This window comes from Odontesthes bonariensis, chromosome 5, assembly GCF_027942865.1.
Source record: "Odontesthes bonariensis isolate fOdoBon6 chromosome 5, fOdoBon6.hap1, whole genome shotgun sequence".
NCBI lineage: Eukaryota > Metazoa > Chordata > Actinopteri > Atheriniformes > Atherinopsidae > Odontesthes > Odontesthes bonariensis.
The window spans coordinates 3,421,489-3,447,768 of record NC_134510.1 but is presented as its reverse complement, the minus strand read 5'-3'; positions in this window follow the sequence as shown (position 1 = coordinate 3,447,768).

Sequence of the window (26,280 nt, the reverse complement as noted above, 5' to 3'; positions counted from 1 at the left end):
GAAAGGTTTTTTTTTTTGTTTTTTTTTTTGTTAATAAGTGACTCAAGTGATTCAAGTGATCCGTATAACTCGAATCCCCTCCTCGAAATGATCCGATCAGCCCGGATTGCCCAAAAGATTCGAGTTAAGCATCTCTATCCGTAATTCAACTGCATCCTATGCAGCGGTCTCCATTGAGACAGCTACCTCCAGAGCGCGCACGAGCGTCAAGTCTTTCTCTGTGAGAAGCCGCTTCTGCGTGCCTTCATGCCCGAGACCACACACGAGTCGATCACGCAGCGCGTCTGACAATCCATCTCTGAACTCGCAGTGCTCCGATAGCCTGCGCAGTTCGGCTATGTATTCCGTGACAGACTCATTTTTCTTTTGATTTCTATTGTGAAATCTAAACCTTTCTGCAATGACCAGCGGTTTTGGGTTTAAATGCTCTTGCAACACTTTCACAATTTCCACATATGGCTTGTTTGCTGGTTTGTGTGGTGACATCAAATTTCGAAGTAGATTATAAGTCTTTGGACCCATTACGCTGAGAAGCACGGCCACTTTCCGATCATTTTCGATTTTGTTAGCCAGGATATACAGTTCAACTCTTTCAATGTACGTGGTCCAATCCTCCACTGTACTATCAAACACATCCATCTGTCCCACAAATCCAGCCATTTTCGTTAAATGCTGACGGTTTCACTAGTCAACACAGTCCACTTTTATTCCGTATCAAGTTACTTCCGTTTTTTTTTCAGGTTACTTACTCCTTTGTTTTCCTCCTCCCTTCCTCACGAGCTAGAGACTTTTTCCTTGTAGCTTGCGTCGCGTCGGGGGTAGGCAAAACAACCGTGGAAAGTTGAAAGGAGACAATTTTCACTTCCATTAAACCTCCACGCCACGTTAGGTTCGCGACTCGTCGCCAATTGTTGTGTTCTCATCAACAAAATAGACAGGAAATCGGCGTGCAGTTTAGGTAACTTTACTGACTTCTTGAAAACAGTCAAACTGATACAGCATTCATTTCCGGAACCTATATAGTGTATCACAACGCGCAGTGCGAGGCTCATTACTACACAGAAAGTAGTTCCTATGAACATAACATGGAGGTAGCAGTTTTTCACCCTTTCCTTTTGAAAGTAAATGTGGACTTCTTACCACTGGATTCCATTGGGAGCGTTTCATGAAGTCCCATTTCAGTTTCAAAGGCAAAAATCCTTTCTTGTAGCGCCCAAATTTCTTGTTGATATATCAGAATCAGAATCAGAATCAGAATCGCTTTTTATTGCCAGGTATGTGGACACACACGAGGAATTTGACTCCGGTTACACCTCACTCTCTTTAGTGCAACAATTACAAAAAAATAGACAAAAAAATAGACATAGAACAAGATTAAATCAGAAGTGCAAATTGGTGCATGGTGCAAGGATGAAACACTGAAGTCCGGTTTTAGCTGTTTAACACAGAGACAGCCTGAGGGAAGAAACTGTTCCTGTGTCTTGTTGTTTTGGCGTACAGAGTTCTGTAGCGCCTTGCAGAAGGGAGGAGTTTAAACAGTTTGTGTCCAGGGTGTGATGGGTCTGCAGAGATGTAACCTGCCCGTTTCCTGACTCTGGACAGGTACAGATCCTGGATGGAGGGCAGGCTGACACCAATAATCTTCTCTGTAGACCTTATTGTCCGTTGCAGTCTGTTTTTTTCCTGTTTGGTGGTTGATCCGAACCAAACGGTGATGGATGAACAGAGAACAGACTGAACAATGGCGGTGTAAAACTGGATCAGCAGCTCCTTAGGTAGGTTGAGCTTCCTGAGCTGCCGCAGGAAGTACAACCTCTGCTGTGCCTTTTTGATGGTAGTGACTGTGTTGGTCTCCCACTTCAGGTCCTGAGAGATTGTGGGGCCCAGAAACCTGAAGGATTCCACAGCAGACACTGCGTTGTTGGTGATGGTGATGGGTGGCAGAGTGGGGGGGCTTCTCCTAAAGTCCACTGTCATCTCCACTGTTTTTAGCGTGTTCAGCTCCAGATTGTTCTGACCACACCAGCAGACCAGCCGTTCAACCTCCCGTCTGTATGCAGACTCATCACCGTCCCGGATGAGGCCGATGACCGTTGTGTCATCTGCAAACTTCAGGAGTTTAACAGACGGGTCTCTTGAGGTGCAGTCGTTGGTGTAAAGGGAGAAGAGCAGTGGGGAGAGCACACACCCCTGGGGGGCACCTGTGCTGATGGTCCGGGTGCTGGATGTGATGCTCCTCAGCCTCACCTGCTGCTTCCTGTCAGTCAGGAAGTTTGTAATCCACTGACAGGTGGAGGAGGGCACAGTGAGCTGGGTGAGTTTGTTGCGGAGGATGGCTGGGACGATGGTGTTGAACGCCGAACTGAAGTCGACAAACAGGATCCTGGCGTACGTCCCTGCAGAGTCGAGGTGTTGCAGGATGTAGTGCAGTCCCATGTTAACGGCATCATCCGCTGACCTGTTCGCTCGGTAGGCGAACTGCAGGGGGTCCAGCAGGGGGTCTGTAATGTCCTTCAGGTACCCCAACACCAGTCTCTCGAAGGACTTCGTGACTACAGATGTGAGGGCAACAGGCCTGTAGTCGTTCAGTCCTGTGATGGTGGGTTTCTTGGGGACCGGGATTATTGTGGAGAGTTTGAAGCATGAGGGGACTTCGCACAGCTCCAGGGATCTGTTGAAGATCCGGGTGAAGATGGGGGCCAGTTGGTCAGCGCAGACCTTCAGGCAGGAGGGTGACACACCGTCTGGGCCGGGTGCCTTCCTGATCTTTTGTCTGTGAAAGACTGACAGAACATCCTCTTCACAGATCGTGAGTGCTGGTGGGGGGTCAGAGGGGAGAGGTGGCAGAGTGGCAGGTGATGTCAATGGGGGGGGGAGGTGGAGAGGTGTGAATGTGTCAAACCTGCAGTAGAACACATTCAGCTCGTCAGCCAGTTGATGATTCGCTGCAGTGTTGGGGGACGGTCTCCTGTAGTTGGTGATGGACTGCAGGCCTCTCCACACTGACGCTGGATTGTTGGCTGAAAGGCTGTTTTTAATCTTTTCAGCGTAGCTCCTCTTGGCTGCTTTCACCTCCATTGTCAGCGTGTTTCTGGCCTGGTTGTACAGGACTCTGTCCCCACTTCTGTAGGCCTCCTCCTTGGCCTGACGAAGTTGCCTGAGTTTTGCAGTGAACCAGGGTTTGTTGTTGCTGTATGTGCGGAAGGTTTTGGTGGGCACACACATGTCCTCACAAAAGCTGATGTAAGATGTCACGGTATCAGTCAGTTCATGCAGGTCTGAGGCTGCAGTCTCAAAAACACTCCAATCAGTGCAGTCAAAGCAGGCTTGTAATTCCACTTTGGCGTTGTTGGTCCATCTCCTCACCGTCTTGACCACAGGCTTAGCAGATTTCAGCTTCTGCCTGTAGGTCGGGATAAGATGAACCATGCAGTGGTCAGAGAGTCCCAGGGCTGCACGGGGGACAGAGTTATATGAGTTCTTAAAAACAGTGTAACAGTGGTCCAGAGTGTTTGTGTCCCTGGTGGGACACTTAATATGCTGTTTATATTTTGGCAGTTCGTGGCTGAGGTTTGCTCTGTTAAAGTCCCCCAAAACAATGAGCAGAGAGTCCGGGTGTTTTTTCTCCACGTTATTAATCTGGTCGGCCAGGTGTTGTAACGCCTCAGTAACACAGGCCTGAGGAGGGATGTAGACTCCGACCAGAACAAACGAGGAAAACTCCCGCGGCGAATAGAACGGTTTACAGTTGATGAAGAGTGTTTCTAGTTGAGGACTGCATGATTTGTTTAGGACCGTGACATCAGTACACCAACCTTCGTTAATGTAAAAGCAGATTCCGCCTCCCCTCGTTTTCCCCGTAAGCTCCGTTATCCGGTCCGCTCGGTGCAGGTGAAATCCAGGCAGGTAGAGAGCAGTGTCCGGGATGTGCTCACCGAGCCAGGTTTCGGTGAAGCACAAGGCAGCAGATCTGTTGAAGTCCGTGTTAGTTGTATTGAGGAGCTACAGTTCGTCCACCTTGTTCGCCAGAGAGCGGACGTTGGCCAGGTGAATAGACGGGAGCGCAGTGCGAAACCCCCGCTGCCGCAATCTGACAAGTGCGCCGGCTCGCTTCCCCCGATGTGTCCGGCGTCTCCAGCGGAGACCACAGAGAGCTGCTGCTCCTCCAATGAGTAGTTCTGTTAAGTTTTCCGGATCGATGAGAACCGAAGAAAAAACTTTGCTGGTGGTTATACCAATGTTTAGGAGTTCTTCTCTGGAGTAAGTGACCAGAGAAGGAGCACAGAAAACACGACAAATGCACAAAAACGTAAAAAACACGAGAGAGCGAAGTACCGAGGCAGCCATCCGCGGCGCCGTATCCATCCGACAGCTTTCACAGGGAGACTTTGTTTGAATAACTCCTCTGGGCATGTTGAAAGGATCATAGTTGCTGGCTTGTCAGATAAGTTGTAAAAAAGAATAAAAATGATCAAAAAAGTCTTGGTTCACTTTAAAGGAAAAAGAATAAAATTATATCCAAGACTGGTGGAAAGAAGTTAAATGATTTAAAAGCGAATAAAGCGATAAGCAGCAGGAGTAAGCAGAGACACGTCTGCACTCTCCAGAAGCAGGAAGCATTCCATTTCATTCAGTTCAGTATGTGTCACAAGTTTTTGTGAAGCTGGAAGAGAAAAGTCCAGCTTTAACTGCTTGGACAGTGTGGCTCTGTGTCCTTCTTTGTTTGCGGAGCTCACATTAGCCACACCTGGCCTACTATCACCATCAACAGTGTCAACATCGGTGTTTTTTGCCACTAGTTTTGTAGAAGAGTGTGCCGTTGAGAGATGCTTCATTAGATTAGAGTTGCTTACAACGGAGGTGGACAAACACTTTGCTCCGGGACATAATGTACACTTCACATTTACGTTCTTGCCTTTTACTTCAAGGAGAATAAAATAGTATCTGTAGTTCCACTTTGAAAACACCAACTTTCCCTCTAGTTTTGCCATTGCTGCGGCTTACCTCTGCTAGTTTGGGTGTGTGGGGCTGCTGTGTGCGCATGTAGTTTGTGTGTAAACTGAACACTGCCTCTGATTGGCTTACCATGAACGCTTACTCTACCTTAGCCAATCACCATCACTTATGCAGCTGTCTCGCCCCTGTTTTAATTACACCTTAGACATCACGACTCATCAGACACACACACACACACATTTGGTCTTGGGGGGTGGTAGCACTGAGCGGTATCTGGTGGGCGGGGCTCTTTGGGTATGTAGGCTGCACGATGAGCCGCGCTCCAGTTCCACAAGGTTGCCTGCCCCTCAATTTTAAATGCTCACTATTAGAAAATATGGAAGAGCCAGAAGGGCGAGGGGAGGGGTCTTCCCTCACCCCTGTTGCCTGGTTGCTGCCTGGGGCGGGAGAGGCCAGGAGGAGGAGTTGTCCTGCTGGTTCGGGGTCTGTGGTGGCTGGGGGGTTGCTGGCCCCTGGATGTGCTCGCTGCGCCACACCCCAGCGGAGTTGGGGGAGGAATGCGTGTCCTGTGCGAGTGTTTGTGGATGTGTGTTTATTTATTTATTTATTATTATTATTATTATTAGTTGTTTGTTTTTTTTCTTCATTTTTTATTTTTCTTATCTGATTTATGGGGTGACTGGGTCTGGGTCTTGCTGTCCTCTAGCCTGCTTGTGCTGTTCCTAATGGGGGGGGGGGCATTGCCTCTCCCCGCTGCTCGTGGCTTCACCCACGTCTTGACTCCCAGGGCGCTTGCCCAGGGGCACTGGCGCATGCGCTGGCCGACTACTCTTGGCCGTCTGGGGCGTCTGGCCCTCTCGCATGTTAGGCGGGGCCTCTGCCGGGGGGGTTTGGGGGCGCTCGGGCTCGCGGAGACCGGTTCCAGCGCGCGGCCTATGTCTGGGTGGCGGGTGGCCTGTCACCTAAGGTCACCGGGGTCGCCTCTGCCCTATGCTTGTGGGGGCTCTGTCCGGGGGCTTCCTCTGATGTCTTCTGTGTGGATGCGTGGTTGTCCCTGCGGTGGGCTTCCTGGGTTCTGTGCTCCTTGGGGGCTGTTGGTGGCCTGGGTCTGGGAGCCCTCTCGGCCTGCTTCTGATTGCTGGTGGGGATGTGGATTGTGGCCCTATACACTTATACACTCATAATTAAGCATGGTTATTATGTGGGACCTGTGCTATGTGTATTACATGTTCATGCACACACACTCACACATTCACACACATTCATTAGCCCAGTAGCACGCTCGCTAAGCAGTTGTTGTGTTGTCCTGTGATTTAAGGTCAGCGCTGCTTGTGTTTTTTTTTGTTTGTTTGTGTGTTTGTTCTCTTCTTGTCTGCTTACAGGTGCTCCTGGTGCTTCTAAGGCTGGATTCCCCACAAAAGCTGTGGATTGTCTTCAGTTTTGTTTTTACAGGTGTAGCAGCTGGTTGCTGATTTTTCATTGTTTTCTATGATTGTTTCTTCCTATTTCTGTTCCTTTTTTTTCCTTCGCTCTTCCTCTCTCTCTGTCCCCCGGTCCGGTTCGGCACTATCACATGTTAAGTATTGTAACAAAAATAGATAAATAAAAAAGCAGTTGATGGGCATCAAGGGGAGTTTTACATTCATAAAGCTTCCGTTGGCATAGCAAATATGTTTGGCATAAACGGTATTCAGATTACAATTCTGCTGCCATAATGCTGGACAGGACAAGGGGTTAAACAAAAATAAAATAAATTAAAAGTAAAAAAAAAAAGGATTTTTTTAAAAAGAAATTGGTAACTGTGTCTCAGACCAAATGGCTATGACATGTGAGGTTCCCCAGGGGTCAATCCTGGGACCCCCATTGTTCAATCCATTTGGCCAGCTAATACGCAGCTATAATGTGTCCTCCCACAACAATGCAGATGACACTCAGATCTACGTGTCACTGACAGCAGGAGAACACGGGCCTGTAGATACACTGTGTCGCTGCATTGAACAGATCAGTGTGTGGATGCAAAACAATTTCCTCCAGCTAAACTCAGACAAAACTGAAATCATTGTCTGTGGCCCACAGAAACAAAGAGAAATATTATCAGTTATCAGTCACCTTGAGACTCTCTCTCTAAAACCTAATAATCAAGTTAGAAATCTGGGGCTAATATTGGACTCAGACCTGAACTTTAACAGCCACATTAAATCAGTAACATCAGCAGCTTTTTACCATCTAAAAAACATTGCCAGAATCAAAGGAATAGTGTCTAAAGCAGACTTAGAGAACCAGTGTATGCACGTGCTAGATTTGTGTGCTGAAACTCCTTTACTGGGGAGGTCAGTTTCAATGGTACCACTTGACTGAATAAAGTGTTTGTGGAACAGAAAGCTTCACACTTTGTGATTCTGTTTTCATCTCTGACTTGACCCTCATTAAACTGTGTGTGAGAGGTTGGGTTTTAACTGAATGTCATACTTGATGTACCGTGTGAAGAGTCTGCTTGGATTACACTGAGCTACCCATGGTGGTAATTTATTCTAATAATGTTTTCCACTCAGGATCTGTATTCAGAAAAATATGCATATGTGTATCCTGCATGTACAGTACATCTGTTTTGTCAGATTGCCAGTGCTAATTAATCAGCATCACTGTCATCCATTAAAATTACAGAGGAACAAATAGTTTTCACTTTTAATTTCTGCAGTTCTGTCAGTTTAATCAGTTGTCAATTTGTTGGATTACACAACACAATATGCACAGGATAAATAGTATAAAAACCTTACTTAAATATTTTGACATGTTGAGAGGTCAGTTGCATCACTAACAACATTTACACTAACAAATCTGTATTCACTGTATCTATGTGAGGCCAGACAGAATACTGCACATTCCAATTGAATGGAGCCCCTAATTCAATACAGAAGAACACATGATAAGAGAAAGGAATGAGATGAATCGAGCCTGCCTCAGCGTACTCAGAATAGTGAAATCCTAAAGGGTAACTCAAAAGTTTTTCTTTCCTCAGACAGAAGTAAAACAGCGGGCAAAATGATGCTGGCATTTAACTTATTTATTATTAGCAAGCTCTCATGCATGAAACACTGATAAAATATTCATTGTTCACATTTTATTAAAGTTGGAAAGGAAGCATCTTGTTAATTATTAAAACAAGCAGTTTCCTATTTAAAACAATTGAAAGCACTTCTATATCCACATTAAGACACAGACCAAAGCACATAATTCGCTTAAATGCCTATGTTCACAATTCCATTCCATCTCCTCTCAAGTGAATTTAATTTCACAAAAGATGCACAGAAGTACCCTATACTTGAAATTTTTTTTTGTTTCCATCGCCCTGTGCCCTGGCAAAATATTCCAGCTTTTCCTTTCTTCTATAACTTCAAGGATCACACAATAACATGAACTGTTAATTAAGCAGGTATCCTTGCTGTATCTGCTCTGAACAATCCTTACAGGGTGGTCAGACCCCCAGATTTGACTTGTTAAAGACATTAACAAAATAAATGGGAGGGTTCCCTTCTGGCCCTGTCCTTCGGTTTAGGCATAACAACTACTAGGGTTAGGCAAAAATGTGTCCTTGTTTAGGGTTAGGTGTGCAACAAACTTATTACCAGGGGTGCACATACTGTAACTATTACTTTTTTACTCAGGCGGGTACCAGGAGATGATGTTAGTGTTTTGCACCACCTTTTTGCAAATAAAACTGCAACAGCTTGACCATGGAGTGACTAAAGGTCTCACAATATTGTAATGTAGTTCTCCACTGTGCAGTGCACAGAATTTGCAGAAGGGAGTCTCCCACAGCAACGAGCTGCTGTAGTTTGGGTGCAATTCCATTGTACATATCAATGCTGACAGCAGGCCCGTTTGTAACAAACTTTGTCTTTCAGTTATCCAAACCCGTGTTGAACATGTCCTGTGCAGTTCCCTCAGCGCCCGGTTCAAATCAGACCAGAGGTCCGTTTCACAAAGCAGGTTTAGTGAAAACTCTTGAGTTGATTAACCCTGAAATGAGGGAAACCCTGAGTTTTCCGTTTCACAAAGGGAGGCAACTCAACCCGAGAAAGAGGGGTAACTAGCCTGTTTCACAAAGAGAGGTAACTTAAGCTCTCGGTCAGTTACCGTAGTAACAGACTCTCTGAACCTAACCTGGTCGGGAACAGGTTTTAGTCAAGAAACCTGGAGTTTCTCTCTGTCTCCGCCCTCTTTCAGCCACACACGCCATTTGATTTCCTCATTCATTCAGTCAGCAGAGCGAGTTCTTCTACTTCCAGAAGTCCATCAGGCACAGTAGGAGGCGACTTTTTTCACCAACATGGCAACATGTCCTTCTGACAACGATCCCGTGGATGAAGGTGCAGCATTACTGCGCAGAGAATTAAATATTCGTCGGGAGATGGTTATCAGATGTTTTAGCATTTACAGACAATTATCTTTTTGAGCGGCACCATCAGAATCTGTTGGGACAAAAGAAAAAAAGACATAAAAGACAAATACATATTTGTATGAATAGGCTTAAAAAAGATATATATAGGCCTATTATATTTTATAAAGACACTTGTGTCTTGGGGGTGGACTCCCTCCAGGGATTCCCTCAGCCACAGTAAAATCAGCATACTAAAATTAACACTGCAAGAGTTGATCTTAACACTTTTAAAGTGTCTACATGGGTCCACACCTCTTAGTGTTACTTTAACACTTTTTCGAGTGTTGGTACCTTTACACTAAGTTAGTGTAATTTTGACTCTTTTTGGAGTTAAAATTTAACACTGCCTAACTCCAACCAGTGTTAGTTTTTTTTAACACTTCTATGTAGTGTTAGTAATTAACTCTCTCAGAGGACTATTTCTTAACTACACTTAAACACTTAAAAGGTGTCAATATAATCCTTATACTGTATGTATAATCCTAAAAAAAATACTTGGAAAATAAACTTTGCTAAAATGCAAAGGTAGTCATGTTTGTCAGTTTAAAAACATTTATTTTCAAACTTGCACCACAAATATTAGAACATGCAACAGTAAGGCACAATGTATGTCCTCTCACTCTCATTAGAGTATTGCTTATTAAACGGTCTAAAATACGTCAGCTTTTTAAAAACAAAACATGTGAACATAATCAGACTGTTTTTTCAACTGTGCTCTTGACTTTTGTGAACTGGTGACATTTTAATGGTCTTACAGTAGTTTGGCCCTCAGTTCCTTGACTCGTGGGGTTTCCTTTGTGGTTCCAACATCGATGTTGTATATCGTTGTTTGGATGAAAGTGTAGAATGCAGAAAGTGCTTCATCATAGGAGAGGCTGAAGACAAAGTGAGTCTTGAACAGCACATCAAAAGCAGCCACCGATGTCTGAGCGTTGCATGGGATAGCTTTCTGGTCCACAACAATGAAGAACCTTGAAATTTTCTTATTTTGCTCTCCGATGCAAAGGAGGAAAGGCTGCCTTGCTTCAACTTTGTCCAGGAATGTAGTGAGGCTGGCTCCTTCCTGTAGTTTGAATGACACATGATGCATATACTTAGCATAACATACTAGATTCACAGCAAGAATTATTCTTACAGTCCAATCTGCACCTCACACTTCTTACACGGTAGTACAAAAAGCTGATGGTGCCTTAATGAATCTGACAACATGATTGGCTGCCTGTGCTGAGCTCATCTTGGGAGTTTTTTTCTGGCCTTTTGATGTAGGGGGCAGGAGATGCAACAGCAACAGGAGAGCAGACATATTACTATCCCAGCCTTGAAGACAAATATTTGAGACAGACAACAAAAGCATTGTAAAACATTATTTCTTGCCTACTACAGATACCATTTAACTAAAATTATTGTTTTTGTTAAATAACAAAACTCAACTTCATATTCGTCATTATTAAAATGAAAATAGAGATCTATTAATTTATTTCAGGACCAGAAATTTAGCTTTGACATCGTACCGTTTTGGCACGGTAAACATGAGCAGTCTGTCGAAAACCGGAATTTCACGGTGTTTTTGTTAATGACAAAAAGTTATATTATATTTCACCAAGAGCTGTGTTATTTTCAAAACAAAATAAATGTAGAAATTACTTTGGACAAAGGGCTTGCTAGCGTTAGCACCACTTTAGCATGCTAGCTAGAAACTCCGAACATTAGCATCGTCTTATCACATTTTATATCTATGGTTACAAAGTGCATGACTCATCTCACTCAGCCAAAACGTCGGACAAAACTTATTGTTTACTGCCGGAACTCACTTTTTATGTTACAGTGAGAACAGGCATGCTAACCTCTAGCTCATTAAGCAGGTGTTAGGGTGGTTAGTAACAGCGACGAGTAATGTTACCGTTCCAAAATGACCGGGTGCCTGAAGAATAATACTGTATTAATATAAAATACAATATTATCAGATACTACTTCATGTACTTACCGAACAGTGTAACCGTTAAAAGTTGAGATGTTGCTCTTTCTTCAGCAGACCGATTGAGTAGAGACTGAGTCGAGACAGTTCTTGCTTCAGCAGAGCGGTGTTCGTACATTGGTGGTGGGGGTTATGAGGTTACACTTGAGGTGTGAAATACAGGATCAGAGTTTAGAGTAAAAAGTTTGGAGTTAATATTTAAAAGTTTGATTCAGTGACACTTCATTTTTTACACTCGGTTTTGACAACAACTATTTATCGACTGAGAGTTAATTATAATGGATTAACTCTATCCAGAGTAAAATTAACTCTACTAGTGTATGTCTAGTTTAACACCCAAGAATTCAACTCTTCTCAATTTGCTGTGTGGCCTTCCGTTAGAGGTGGTGGTGCTGGGCACCACCCGTTTTACGGGCATCTGCCTTCTTTTTGTTGGCTGAGTAGAAGTCTGTGTTAGTTTACATAGGCTTAATTATTTAACTGAACATGATGAGAAGACATTTATGTGTGTGAAAACAGCATTATGTTGGGGATAAAATGACTGCACAGTGAAATAGCCACTTAATATTTACTTTACAGTGTAAAACATGATCAAAATGAGGTACCTCCATGCCGAGGTCTCACCTGTTTGAACAATGTTTTTATATTTCATCTTAAGCTGCTGCCAAGTGCGCTTCTCCCCCGCGGGATTGCACCTAAATGAAATAAATGAATGGGTTACCATTCAAGCAGTTTCCCTGTAATATTATTGTGATTGCAAAGGACTACATTTAAACTTACACTTTTGCTGCTGCAGCGGTGTTGCACTTCTTTCTAAAAACGTGTTGAAACTCGCCGTATGAGCGCATTAAGATTTCCAATTCGAAGTTGGTGAAAAACGTAACCCCTCCTCTTCCCTGTTGCCATGGTGACTCGTCGAATCGGGGCTCCATTGATGATGGCTTTTAAAAGTTGTGGCGTTCAAGCAAAACTCAAGGTGAAACTACTCAGAGTTGACTAAACTCACTCAAATCAGCGTTTCTGGAACCGAAAACTCAGAGTTTTTTATTTTAGAGTAGATCAACTCAGAGTTCAGGAATAGACTCAGAGTTTGTTGAACCTGCTTTGTGAAACGGACCCCAGGTAAGTCTGTTGTAAACTCTCCGTTGCTGGACACAGGCACAATGTAAATAATCAGCTTTTATTATTTGCTCGGATGCATCAAAAAGCCATCCATCCATCCATCCATTATCTTCCGCTGCTCCGGGGATCGGGTCGCGGGGGCAGCAGCTTGAGCAGAGAAACCCAGACGTCCCTGTCCCCGGCCACTTCCTCCAGCTCTTCCGAGGCGTTCCCAGGCCAGCCGAGAGACATAGTCTCTCCAACGTGTCCTGGGTCTTCCCCGGGGCCTCCTCCCAGTGGGACGGGCCCGGAACACCTCACCAGGGAGGCGTCCAGGAGGCATCCTAACCAGATGCCCGAGCCACCTCATCTGACTCCTCTCGATGCGGAGGAGCAGCGGTTCTACTCCGAGCCCCTCCCGGATGACCGAGCTTCTCACCCTATCTCTAAGGGAGAGCCCAGACACCCTGCGGAGGAAACTCATTTCGGCCGCTTGTATTGGCGATCTCGTTCTTTCGGTCACTACCCACAGCTCGTGACCATAGGTGAGGGTAGGAACATAGATTGACCGGTAAATCGAGAGCTTGGCCTTCTGGCTCAGCTCCTTCTTCACCACGACGGGCCGGTGCAGAGCCCGCATCACTGCAGACGCCGCACCGATCCGCCTGTCAATCTCCTGCTCCATTCGTCCCTCACTCGTGAACAAGATCCCGAGATACTTGAACTCTTCCACTTGGGGAAGGATCTCATTCCACATCAAAAAGCAATTCCCAAAATTCAGCCGATTCCAACTTGGCTCTTCACTCCCCACTGTGTGTGATGGGGCCCATATCGATTCTCACACTTCATGTTAATGATTTGCATCCCTGATATTTTGAATTTTTTCAATTTCCCCCATTGGGGGATAAATAAAGTATTTTTCTATTCTATTCTATTCTATATTTATTCCTAACTGCTTCAATAAGAGAATATCCTTTGTGTAGAAGGACAAAGGACGTGCATGTTTACCTTTTATGAAAGGGAAGGAGAAAAATATCAAGGGCTTCTGTTCTTCATTCAGCTTGTTTTCCCATTGACCAAGTGAGCAGCTGCATATTTCTTCTTGAGTAGCTTCGTTATTGGTAGTAGCACATGCCACATTCATGTGCTCCCTGCTTTTCTTATGTTTGTCAAATAAAGGATGCCTGAAATTCTTTGAGCCTATACAAAACTCGCCTGCTTTGTCTGGCACGTGTGGATGCTAGCAGCATATCTCACACAGTGTTTCAGTCTGCTCATCATTCACTTCATGCCATGCAACATCTTGGAGCTTTTTTCTTCTGCTCGGGCTCAGTTTGCCTTCTTTGCAGGTAGTAAAACACCAATGTAGCTGCCTAATGTCTGTGTTTTTTTTTTGTTTTTTTTTTACATCTCCTGTAGTAGGTTACTCTATGATGTTTACAAGAAACATGTATAGACGAGAAAGTCGGTGTCATTGTTCAGGTATGCCAAAGCACCGTACTGACAGAAGTTATGCATTCCTGATCGTTGTCGTGCCACATATGTGCATCTCTGGTATTACACGTGTTTGGCTGGTTAAAGAGTGCCACTTTTATCAAGGGTGTGTCCAATTTGTTGGTCTATGTTGGTCTGTGGTCTATGTTTATGGGAAACTCTTTAGAAAGAAAACTTGTACGCATTGTCCCATGCTGGAGTTTGGACCCAAGGAGCAGATGGAATACTGAAAAGAAAAATTCAAAAAGGTTTATTGTGGACAGGATTGAAACAAAGTGGGCAATCTATGACTGTTTTGTTGAACTCTGCTGGAGTCCAGGAGGGAAGGTTTCAGGCGTTTCCGGGGGACTTCTGTGGGTGCAGGCGTGGTGCAGCAACGAAGGTAACTGGAGTCTGCTTTGCAGCTGGCAGGATCTTCGTCAGGTTTCCTACAAGAGATGAAGAGACAGTTAGACTCAAATACTTAAGGCCGATTATACCACTGAGGGATTCATAATGATCTGTGCTGAGTGAAGGTGGGACCGGAGTAGATATACAGCAGGAACTGATCAGGAACAGCTGCACACTAGGAACAAGACACCCATACCGCCCTCACACTCATACAGGAAAAGACGAATACAACCAACATGCATGGGGAAAAGGGAGGTGGAAACAGACAGAATCTGGAGACTCATGTCAGGCATTGCTTATGCAATGAATAACACTTTGAACCATAAGGATAGTAATAAACTCTTGATTTTCAATCTCACCTGTTTATTAAATATTTATAGTGATTATTGATAGTTTATGGTGATTAGCCGTTCACCTGCAAGATAATTCACTCACACTGGAAATAAATCTAAATAAGTATGGAGAGTTGCGGTCAGTAAGAAGGAAACAAACTTTGTGAAACATTGTGTGATAGGGGTGTTGGTAAATAGCAAAGCAGTGACAAAAAGATGAAAAAACTAAATTAAATTAAATAAGATAAACTACAATATTAAAGAACAAAGTCTTAAGTCATTGTCATTTAATTTGACACAATACAAACAAAGTCTGCCTCCAGTTGCTCAAGTTGTTATCCTCATGCTTTACTTTGACAAACTTTGAATCATTCAGGAGCCAGAATTAAAAAAAATCTGTTCAAAAGACGAAAAACAGAAGCATGCAAGAGGTCGACTATATAAGCTATTATCAAACAAGTGTAACTCCCTAAAGGCCTTTTGGCATAGGTTTGTAAAACAAACCAAAACAAAAAAAAATGTCTGGTAGGCTGTTGTCCGATAATACATTAGAGAATGTCTCGCCCCAAAAAAACTGCTGTTGGTTGATATAGTGAGCTCTAACAGTGCTAAACATTGTATTAGCAGGTTAGACAGATGTGACAGATGTTTCAACAATTATAAACCTTCATTCAGAGTGACTTTGGGTAACCAGCATGTATCAATGTATCTTGATTATTAAAACTCTAAATGAAGCCATTGCAAATGTCTGCAGGCTAAATATTTACTTTCTAAACATGTGCAAACTTCATTAAAACTTTAATGGAGTGATGTGACCATTAAAATGCATTCATGTCTGATGGCGCTCACACAAAAAAGTGCATCTTGTTCATTTAAACACGATGACAGTGAAGCCACAGCAGACACTGACACTGGTGAAGACCCAGTTTGGTGCAACACATTGGACAATTTTGATTTGCATTCTCAAAGTAAAATGAACATTAATAACTTTTGTTTTACTTTTAAAGCAAGAAGCCCTTCCCAAGCTTCATAGAGGCCAACATAACTTGAAATCTCTAAAGAGCACTTTTACGAGATGACTATACTTAAAAATCCATTGTTTTCAATATCTTCTATTTTCAGAACCAAAGTTGAGAACAACTTATTTAGAGTAAGCTCTAACTAAATCATAGTAAAGGGTAAAAATATAGGACCTATACTGTCGTGTTTGTTAGAGGAGTTGTAGGAACTTTTGGATGTTGAGAAAAAGCCCTTTTCACACAGCACTACTGTCTTATGTACCAAAGAAAAAAAACAACAAAGAAAAAAAACAACCTTATTCTTGGAAACTTTTTTTCAAGGCAAGACGTCCCGGTATAAGATTGAGAGGAGTCAGTATACCTGAAATGTCAGAAGAGAACCTTTATGAGGTGACTACAGGGACTCATCCTTGTACGACTGTTGAATTAGCTGGGTGACAACAGTGTTTATCAGTGTGCTGGGCTTCAGCTCTCTGTTACACCTACAGACCGTTTGGACCTTGTAACTTCCTACATTGCTTGCTTAGGGGAGCATCAATGAAGCATCAATGGAAAATCAACTTCAACCACCAAACTGCTGTGAAATAATCTGTGAATTATGCTGTTGGGGCTTGTGGATTTTTGAGTGTTTCTGTGTTTTATTTCTGTTCTGTTTTCTTGTCTGGGTCTTGTATTATTGGTTTAAATGTGGAATTATTCTGTTTGTATTGGTTGAGTCCTGATATATCTTTTCATTCATAGTTACTCTATAGTGTTTTGAGTTTTCGGTCTTTTCTATGTTTTTTTTATGTACTCTTCGATGTTCTTCGTTTGCATTTTGTTTGAGCTTATAGTTTGCTTGTGTTATTGGTAATCAGGATTGCTTCAGTTGGTTGTTGTCCAGTCTTTAGTTAGTTACCCTCATGGTTTGTTTTTGTATATTTGCTATGGTCAGTTAGTCTTGTTCTGCCTCAGTTCTCTTTAGTTTCTTGTTCCACCTTCCCACCAGTAGTAGTCCTCAGTTCCCGTTTGGTTCTCTGCTTCACACTCACCTGTATGCAATCTCTGCCAGCTGCTGTCGCTTACTATCAGTTCCCCCACAGTATCTATACTCCTTGTTTGGCCACAGTCTTTGTCAGATCCTCGCTGTTACATCCTCTGGAGATACTCTGTCTGTTCTTTGGGTTCTGTGTTTTTGCCCCATGGTTAGTTTTTGTTTATCAGTATTAGCTTTTGGTTTTCTGGCTCTGTCGTGCTTTTGGTTTCTGTTTTCTATTAAATCATCCAGTCAAGCTTTCCATCTACTGAAAAGAAATAATAACAAATAATATAAATCACATTAAATAACATTACCCAAAGTGCAATAGTGCTAGTGCAGTTGAATATGAGGTTTGTCGTTGGGGGGGGGGGGCTTGCTGTCTGCAATAGATGGTAGGTAGTATACAGTGCAACAATGCAGTCCGGTTCACAATTATTATTAATGATGGTTATGATTATGGTGGAGATATGTTACCGATGGGGGTTGGAAGTGGGGCGGGGCAGGGGGCTGCTGTCTGCGATAGATGGTAAGTAGTGTACAATGCAGCAATGCAGTCCAGTTCACAGTTATTAATGGTGGTTATGGTGGAGTTATGTTACCGAGGGGAGTTGGAAGTGGGAGGGAGGGGGGGGGGGGGGGGGGGGGGGGCAGGTTGTTTGTTCAGCAGTCTGACGGCCTGTGGATACAGACTGTTGGTCAGTCTGCTGGTCCTGGAGCGGATGGACCGGAACCTTCTGCCAGAGGGCAGTCGCTGGAAAAGATGGTGTGCTGGGTGGAACTGGTCCACTAAGATGTTGTTCACCCGGCGTAGGCAGCAGGAGGTGAAGACTGCAGAGATCTCCGGGAGGCTCTTCCTAATGATCCTCCCCGCAGCCTTGACCACTCTGTGGAGTGCCTCCTTGTCTGCTCTGGTGCAGCTGGAGAACCACACCAGTAGCCCGTAGGTGAGCACACTCTCTACTGCGCAGTGGTAGAAGTTAACCATTAGTCCTTGAGGAAGTTTTGCCCACTTCAGTTTCCTGAGGTAAAAGAGGCGTTGTTGTGCTTTACTCACGGCAGAGCGCCACCTCAGCTCCTCAATGTTCCAGATAAAATATAAAGTAGCGGTCACTTCTCCAAATCAGCATGCTGGTAATTGTGTACGACAGAAATTGATTTTCTGTCACTCCTGGGCTTTCATTCATAGTTACTCTATAGTGTTTTCGGTCTTTTCTATGTTTTTTTTATGTACTCTTCGATGTTCTTCGTTTGCATTTTGTTTGAGCTTATAGTTTGCTTGTGTTATTGGTAATCAGGATTGCTTCAGTTGGTTGTTGTCCAGTCTTTAGTTAGTTACCCTCATGGTTTGTTTTTGTATATTTGCTATGGTCAGTTAGTCTTGTTCTGCCTCAGTTCTCTTTAGTTTCTTGTTCCACCTTCCCACCAGTAGTAGTCCTCAGTTCCCGTTTGGTTCTCTGCTTCACACTCACCTGTATGCAATCTCTGCCAGCTGCTGTCGCTGACTATCAGTTCCCCCACAGTATCTATACTCCTTGTTTGGCCACAGTCTTTGTCAGATCCTCGCTGTTACATCCTCTGGAGATACTCTGTCTGTTCTTTGGGTTCTGTGTTTTTGCCCCATGGTTAGTTTTTGTTTATCAGTATTAGCTTTTGGTTTTCTGGCTCTGTCGTGCTTTTTGTTTCTGTTTTCTATTAAATCATCCAGTCAAGCTTTCCATCTACCTCCTGACTGCTGATCTGCATTTGGGTTCCCTTCTCTCCACCTCCATGAACTGTAACAGAAGGGACTTCTCCTGACTCCCAGACTTGTGTTTGTGAATTGTCCACCAGAGATCTATTCACAGCTGCTGCTTCAGCTATCAATTCAGTCTGTCCCTGTGTTGGAGCTGTAGCTGCCACTTCAGTCCCAGTCTACATCAGACACTCTGCTTCAGTTCCAGCCTTTGCCAGAGTTTAGGACAGATAGGGAGGTCCGTCTCAGTCATAGAGGCAAGTACTTGAATAACCTCTTTCCAGAAGGTTTGTAACTTTGCGCACGACCAAAGACAATGGATGAGTGTGCCTTTACATGTTTCACACTTAACACATACATCAGGAGTGTTAACACTAAGGCTCTGTTTACATTAATTCATTTCACCATTTCTTCGTGTCGGCGTCTTGCAAACTATTTACATTTACATGCAAACGGGGATCGGCTGATTCGCTAGTCACATGACTAATCAGCCATCACATCACATGATCGCCCTTGCTTTATTATTTATTACGCTTTATTATTTATTCTTCGGCGACAACAACTTTGTCCACGAAATTGTCCCACCATGCGCTGCTTCTTCCCGGTCTAACCCAAAAGCGGCGCTCCATGTACGGCTTGCGTTGCTGCAGTGGCTGGGTTCTCATCATAAAAGCTTGTTGAATCTGGCGCCTCCTTGCCACGTATTGTTGTGCACAGCGTACTACCAGCAGTAGGACATGGAGCAGGCTCCCATGCTGATCGTGGTTGTCCATGATTTCCATATTCTTCTCGATGACACGAATAGAAAGGAAGTGTGTAACTGAAGTGAAGCACGCCTGTTTGTTTTTAGTTTCAAGTCACATGACCAACGATACCAGCCTAGCGAATCAGGGAGGAGTACGTCCGCAGTAGCTAGAGCTTAGCACTGCGGATCCCCGTTTCTCACAGTTTACAACTGCTAAAATCAGCATCGTATGCGAATGCTTACGTGGGCTCCGGCGTCTTTGAATCCTTCCACCTATGAAGTCGTATTCCAGTATTTTAATGTAAATGGACAGTGCATCCGCGATAGAAACGATATAGAAACAGATTAGTATAAACGGACCCTCAACTTGTGGGGATGTATAACATTTGATGGCTTTTTTTTTTCTTTACTCTACTTGGGTAATGAATGTGAATACTTTTGACACCTCTGGTGGTGGTCCACATATGCGTGATGAATGGGTGATGCAAAAATCCAGAAAAGAGGCAGGATTACTCAAAAATACTTCTCAGAACACAAGAATAGTTGGCCGTACAATACCACATGAAAACAGATGAATTGGTGCCGACTGGAGAGCAGACCCAGGCTTATAAGGAGGCAGTCATCAGTGCAGTCACAGGTGAGATGAGTGAGTGATTAAGCCAAACCAGGAAAACACGCCCAAGGAAGGCAGAAGCATGAGGAAGAAACCAATGAAAGAAACAAAAACATAGGAAAACCCACAGATCCTAACAATTTTAGGATTTTGAAATACTTTTCATTCAAGTATGTTCGTTTAAACAATTTATATGTACTTAATTATCAGATTTAAGTAGTGTTTGATAATAAATGAATGAACGTTTTGAAGCAAATGACAAATTTCACTGACTTAGTCGGGGCACTGAGCATGTTTCCCTTGAAGTAGACTTACCCATCGAGAGCAAACAGTAAACAGCGACACCCATCACAAGTTCTTTATGTTCACTCTGTTACACAGTTTACTTCAGTCAACACAGAAAAGCCTGCTTCCCAAAAATATGTTGTCGCTAATAAAAGAAGTACACAAGACGAGTGTCTCGTGAGTCAATGTTCAGCTGTGGCTTTGATCTTTCAGACATGTTTCAAAGAAACTTTTCAGTCCACCATCAGTTACTAGGATTTAATCTTCTTCTGCTTGCAGTTTGGAAGTAAAATTCTGTGGGCAATGAAGTATGGTGACTGCTAATTAGCCTTGAGGGGGCAGCTACACAGATATGCACATCATTCAAGGAATTCAGTTGCTTGAATTATTTCCATATCACTCACAGCTCTATGCGGCCTGGTGGTGGGAGACCCCGAGCTGGGTTAACAAGTAATTGAGTCATGAGGCTCAAGTCCAAGTCAAGTCAAGTGAGTTTTAAAATCCTTTTCAAATCCTTCCTTAAAATCTTTACAAGTGAGTCCAGCTTAAAGGAATAGTTCGCCTCTTTTGACATGAAGCTGAATGACATCCCATATCAGCAACATCATTTATGAACATTGACTTACCCCCTGCTGCCTCCTGTGAGCCGAGTTCCAGCTGAGTTTTGGCGTCCACGAAGGTAGTCCAGCTAGTTGGCTGAAGCTAGAAAAATAAAGCGTTTAGCTTCTCAAAACAATATGCGTTCAACAGAGTAATACATTTGCATCACAAAATCGTTCTCGATGAAAAAGTCAGACCTCACATCGCTTGACGCAGCAGGGGGTAAGTCAATGTTCATAAATGATATTGCTAATATGGGATGTCATATAGCTTCATGTCAAAAGAGGCGAACTATCCCTTTAAGCCCAAGTCATGTGACGTGAATCCACGCCTCTGGAAGAGAAGGAGTGAACCACTGCACTTGACTCCACCCCCTAAATCTGGCCACTATGAACCGAGCTGTAGAGCCTTGGTTGAAATAGGAGCTGTGGTACTGTGATCCTGTGGGGATTTGAACAAAGCACATTGAATACATTTTTTTAATACCTCAGGCACGTCTATTTCATAGAAAACTTAGAATTTTCATCTCAACTGAGGCTCACGAGACAAAGCAATAAACTGCAAATCAAAGGGCCTTTGATTTGCAGCATCCCCCATCCACAGGTCAGTGTCTTTGGGCAAGATACTTTGGGAAATTGAAATTATTTGTTGTCATGATGACAGCCCATATGTTCCCAAATTTCTATCAGTTACAGCTGGTAGAAGATCAGAGGCCTATGGGTCCCTGCACCCTGACAGACTAGTCCAAAGCAGCCCAGCTGCTCTTGGAGCGCCATTAAGACACAGTTCACTAACTAAAGGACCAGTCATGCGTGGCTGAGTGTGTGAACAACATGAAATTAGTTGGCTGGAAGAATACTGTACACGAAAACACATAATGCATTCATTCTTGTCCCGCAGACTTTCCGCTACATTTCGCCGCTCTCTTTTATTTACACAAACATGTCAAATAGAGCTTGAATATTGAAATGTTATTTTATGACTGACAACATTCAGAGTTGTTGTGGTGAAACCTTATTGATCCGAATAAATCAAATCAAATTTATTTGTATAGCACATTTCATGTACAAAACAGAAGCATTGCATTGCATTGCAGCAGGGAGTGGAAGAAGCATTAAAAATACATAAAAGAATATAAAGAGAAACAAATAAAATAATGTAAATGAATTTGAGCAATTTTATTCTTTCGTCTTTTTTGTCAAACACTTATATTTCTACAAATTCTTTTCTCATCAGATTCTTATGCCAAACTGAGCTCCCAAATTCTGAAAGGATGTCGCCTCTCATGGACTGTTAACTGTTCTAATGGCATCTCTGAGTTGACAGCTGATCAAAGTGTCTGCTAGTTTATCATCTGTCATATTTCCAAAACTCAAAACACACCGTATGAGGGAAGAAGTGACTGAGCCTCCTCAATTTCTTTTGGCGCTGGACTGACATCCACTGCCTCTACTTTGAACTGAATCTGAACGGAATCCTGCTATTTGAACTGAAACTCGTGTAAGAAACTCCCATACTATCTACTACCTGTACCATTGTTTGTACCTTTCATTTAATTATTTTTTGTTTATTTTTTTTTATTATTCTAAATTTCTTTTGTGTGTGTGTGTGTATGTGAGTGTGCAAATGTCTCGTTTTTACGTTTTACATTCACATTGCTTTCATTGTTCTTTAAAGAAAAACCAAATAAACACATTTGAAAAAAAAAAGTGTTATACGTCCCGCACCGCCATTTCGAAAAATTCTTCCAGGTATGGCCAGGGATGTACAAGAGTTGGCTGGTCTTCCTGGCTAGCAGCCTCCTCGCTGGTGCTTGGTTGGAACATATCCGAAATGGAGCAGGTGAGCCTGGCAGGGGGACGAAGCAGGAGTGATGGCAGAGGAGCGCAACACCGAAGCTTCGATACGTGCTTCAGACCCAGAACTACAATTCCATAGAATCACTGCTACGAAGCTTGCTTGCTTGGGACGGGATTCATAACATGCAGGGACGATGGATCGCATACAGACCAATAGTGTGTCGGAATGATAAATGTTTATACTTCTCATCCAATCGCAATCAAATTCACTCGATGTTTTTGAACGATAAAAAAAAGCCAGGCCAAAGTGAAATACGAGTAATGAGGCTGTTTTGAAAATACAGATAATTGTCTGAAAATGTAAGAAGTAAAAAGTCAGCTGAAAAATAATTACTCCAGTAAAGTATAGTTACCCAAAAATTCTACTTAAGTAAGGTACCGAAGTATTTGTGCTTCGTTACTTGACACATCTGGCCACCACACACCATTGCCGTTACGTCCCAAGGGGAGCCAAATCTAAGTTTTCTACCTCAGTACTCACCATCAGGAAAATAGTTGCTCACAGATTGTTCATCTGTCTATTCTGTCTCAGACTATGTACACACGTAGCCGGGTATTTTTAAAACCGAATATTTCCCCCTGTCAGGTTCTGGGAGTTCTGCTTTGTTTGTGCCTGCTGCTTCCCGTTTCTTCCGACAGGTGGCATTGGTAATCCTGGTGGCACCAGCAACAGGTGTTGCACATCAGGAGCTCGTTAAGGGGGAGCTTAAAGAGAGGCAGCTGCCAGCACTTCGGTGTCAGAGTGTACACAAGTATGGTACGAGTGTTACCTCCTGGCTCAGCGCTTGTTCATAGTGTCCTAGCTCATGCTAACCCTGTCTTGTTTCCTAGAGGATTTTTTGCTCATGCTTCTTGTCTCGTTCCAGGACAACCTTCACCGGATTTACAAGTTCATGGTATCAAGCCGTTGCAATAGAACTATCAATCTGTCTCATTCTAGAGAGTTCCGCTGGCAGCATTCTCCGACAGCTCCTATCAAAACCGAAACCTGCTCACCCCACCTCCGCACCGGATTACCATCTCCACGCCACCTGCCTCTGGATCAATCTACAAACTAGCAGTACTACTCTCAGACCTTGTTCATCTCTACCTGGCGGAGAATTCCCCCCAAGACCATGGATGCACCTGTTCCCGTGTTCCTGGTTCCAGTCTTCAAGTTCCGATTATAAAATTAAACCTTTCAAAACTTACCTTTGTCTCCTGAGTGTGTTCTGCATGTGGGCTAAGACTCTCGCTTCAAACATGACAGAACACTCTGACCAATTAAGTCCAGCGGACACACTCAGGAGGGCTCTTGCCGATCAGCATTTGGAAATCCAAGCTCATGACTCAATTCTTAGGTCTATACAGGATCAGCAACGTGAGAACACGCAGCAACTGCAATTTGTAACACAGTTTCTTCAGAGCGGTTCTCCTTCCGGTTCATCTGCGAATCCGACCACATCATCCGTCAGGCAACCTGCCCTCCTTCCACGAGAGGTCGCTACTTCTCACCCGGAGAAGTTCTCTGGTGAGGTCAACTCATGCGGTGGTTTTTTACTGCAATCCCAGATAGCAAGACTCTTTTGGCCCGTATCCGGCCCATACCTGACATGTTCATCCGGCCCACATACGGCATGGAATGATGGCACTTCGGCGGTCCGCTCACGTTTGCCAGAAGTGGGCCACAACCAAGCCATCACAATGCCAGATGTCAGCCAAAATAAACCAGCACTCAACCGGATGTGGGCCACTGTACACTTTAATTCTGGCCAGAACTGGTTTACACACTATAACCTTGACTAACCTGCACATTTGGGGAGTCACAACCATGATAAAATAGTATGTCAAATATGAAAACACAGAATGGTCTCAATTTGTGGCTACATGCCAGATACCGTTTGAATGGTGGCATGCAGTGGGACTCATCTTGGGGTCCAAGATGAGGAAACTGAAGAAATGACCAAACACGAGAAGTGGGTGTGATTTTTATTTTATTTTAAAACATAATGGCGCAAAAAAAAAAAAAAGGAAAAAGAGTTGGCGACCTACAAAAATCCAAATCCGTCTTCCGTCCCTTTAAGAAATACACAAAAGAACAAATTTAGTTGATTCAGTAAAGTATATTCAGTATATGGTGGCAGTGAAGTGCAAACCACAAAACCTCATCAGGATAAACAAAAAAAAGGCTGTGTGAAATGATATAAAGTTATAATATTGTGTTGATGCCTTACAAAACCTAGTCTGTTTTTAATTACAATTAATCTGAAGCTAAACCCAATATCTGCTTGCTCAACCTCATTCTGTTCAGACAATGAAAGTTGGGTAACAGGCAATGTGAACTGGAGTAAAGCAGCTTCAAACACTCAGACAAACTTCACATTTAACCTTAACATTTAAGTTACAGTAATAACTCATGTTTATGTTAAAGGTGATTTTTTTGCTTTTGATATTTTGGAAGATATTGAAATTAAACTCAGGAGCTGCACACACCCCGCACACATGCTGGCAGCTTCATCTTGATTTCTGCTGTTGAACAGCATCACATTTTGCAAAATAAGTATCGTAGCTGACTTACGTGCGTGCTGTGAGGAACTCCTTCTCTCCTCCCACCATCCCGGTCTCCGGCGAGATGAAGCCACCTTTTTATGTAGGCCTCCACCTCCTGGTCAGTGGCAGTGGCCGTTAGTTGGTTGTTTCTGACCGTTCCTAAAAATTGAGAAAACAGTAAAGTTTTTGACAGATTACACACAATGGTGAGAAATGCATGGCATGCTATATCCTGCCCATAGCTGGGCAGCAATGATGAATGTAGTTTGAAAACAGTTTAGCCATGCCACCAGCCCATTACTAAAATTGGAGGAAAACTGCCCTTCACCTGATGAACTGATTGATTAATCAACAATCAATGCCATTATATTGCAACAGAATAGAATATTGTCTGCTACCACACTGATGCATAATCATCCACATATTGATAAAGCGATTATGATTAATTTCAGCACCCCTAGCAACTACTCAGAATCATGAAAGAAAAGGAAAACTCTAACCCATTCATAAAACGCATCACAATGAAATATAACACAATTAACACTTACCAGTAATGACATCTTTTATTCGGAGGCTGTGGAAAGCCGTTTTTCCATTTACGCCTCGCCAGTTGAGCTGCTTGGCCAGCAGTATCTCATGATTCTCCAGACCGCATCTTTAATGTCGACCCCACCGATGACACTCAAAGTAGAATCTGAATCTCAGGGGGGGAAAAAAGAGAAAAGGCAGTATTAGTACCACAGTTTTAGAGAAAATGTTTAGACTAAATAATCAATTTCAGTAAGTGAAATCAGTGTACTGTGGTTTCTTTATTTTTCAACCGAGGTGTCCCAACTGAGCTTCATTTTTGCTGTGCATGAGGAGTTTTGTTACCCACAGATGTACAAACCATACACCCCTTACTTTAGAACAGTCCTCAACATCTCTGTACAGTTACAGTTCAATCGGATTGTTTTTTGATAAGGTTTCGATATTGCTTAATCATAACCGAACAGAAAAAAAGTTCCCGTACACGTGCATCAATAACATAGCATGCTAAGCTAACACAACGAAAGTCCTCGGTCGCAAAAACAAAAGAAAGCAAACCCTCCAGTCCCAGCGGTCTGGGAACAACTTCAGACTCATACTAATGAACATAGAACAAGCAGTGTTTCTTTTTGAAAAATGGCATCAACCTCACTCGTGGCTGTA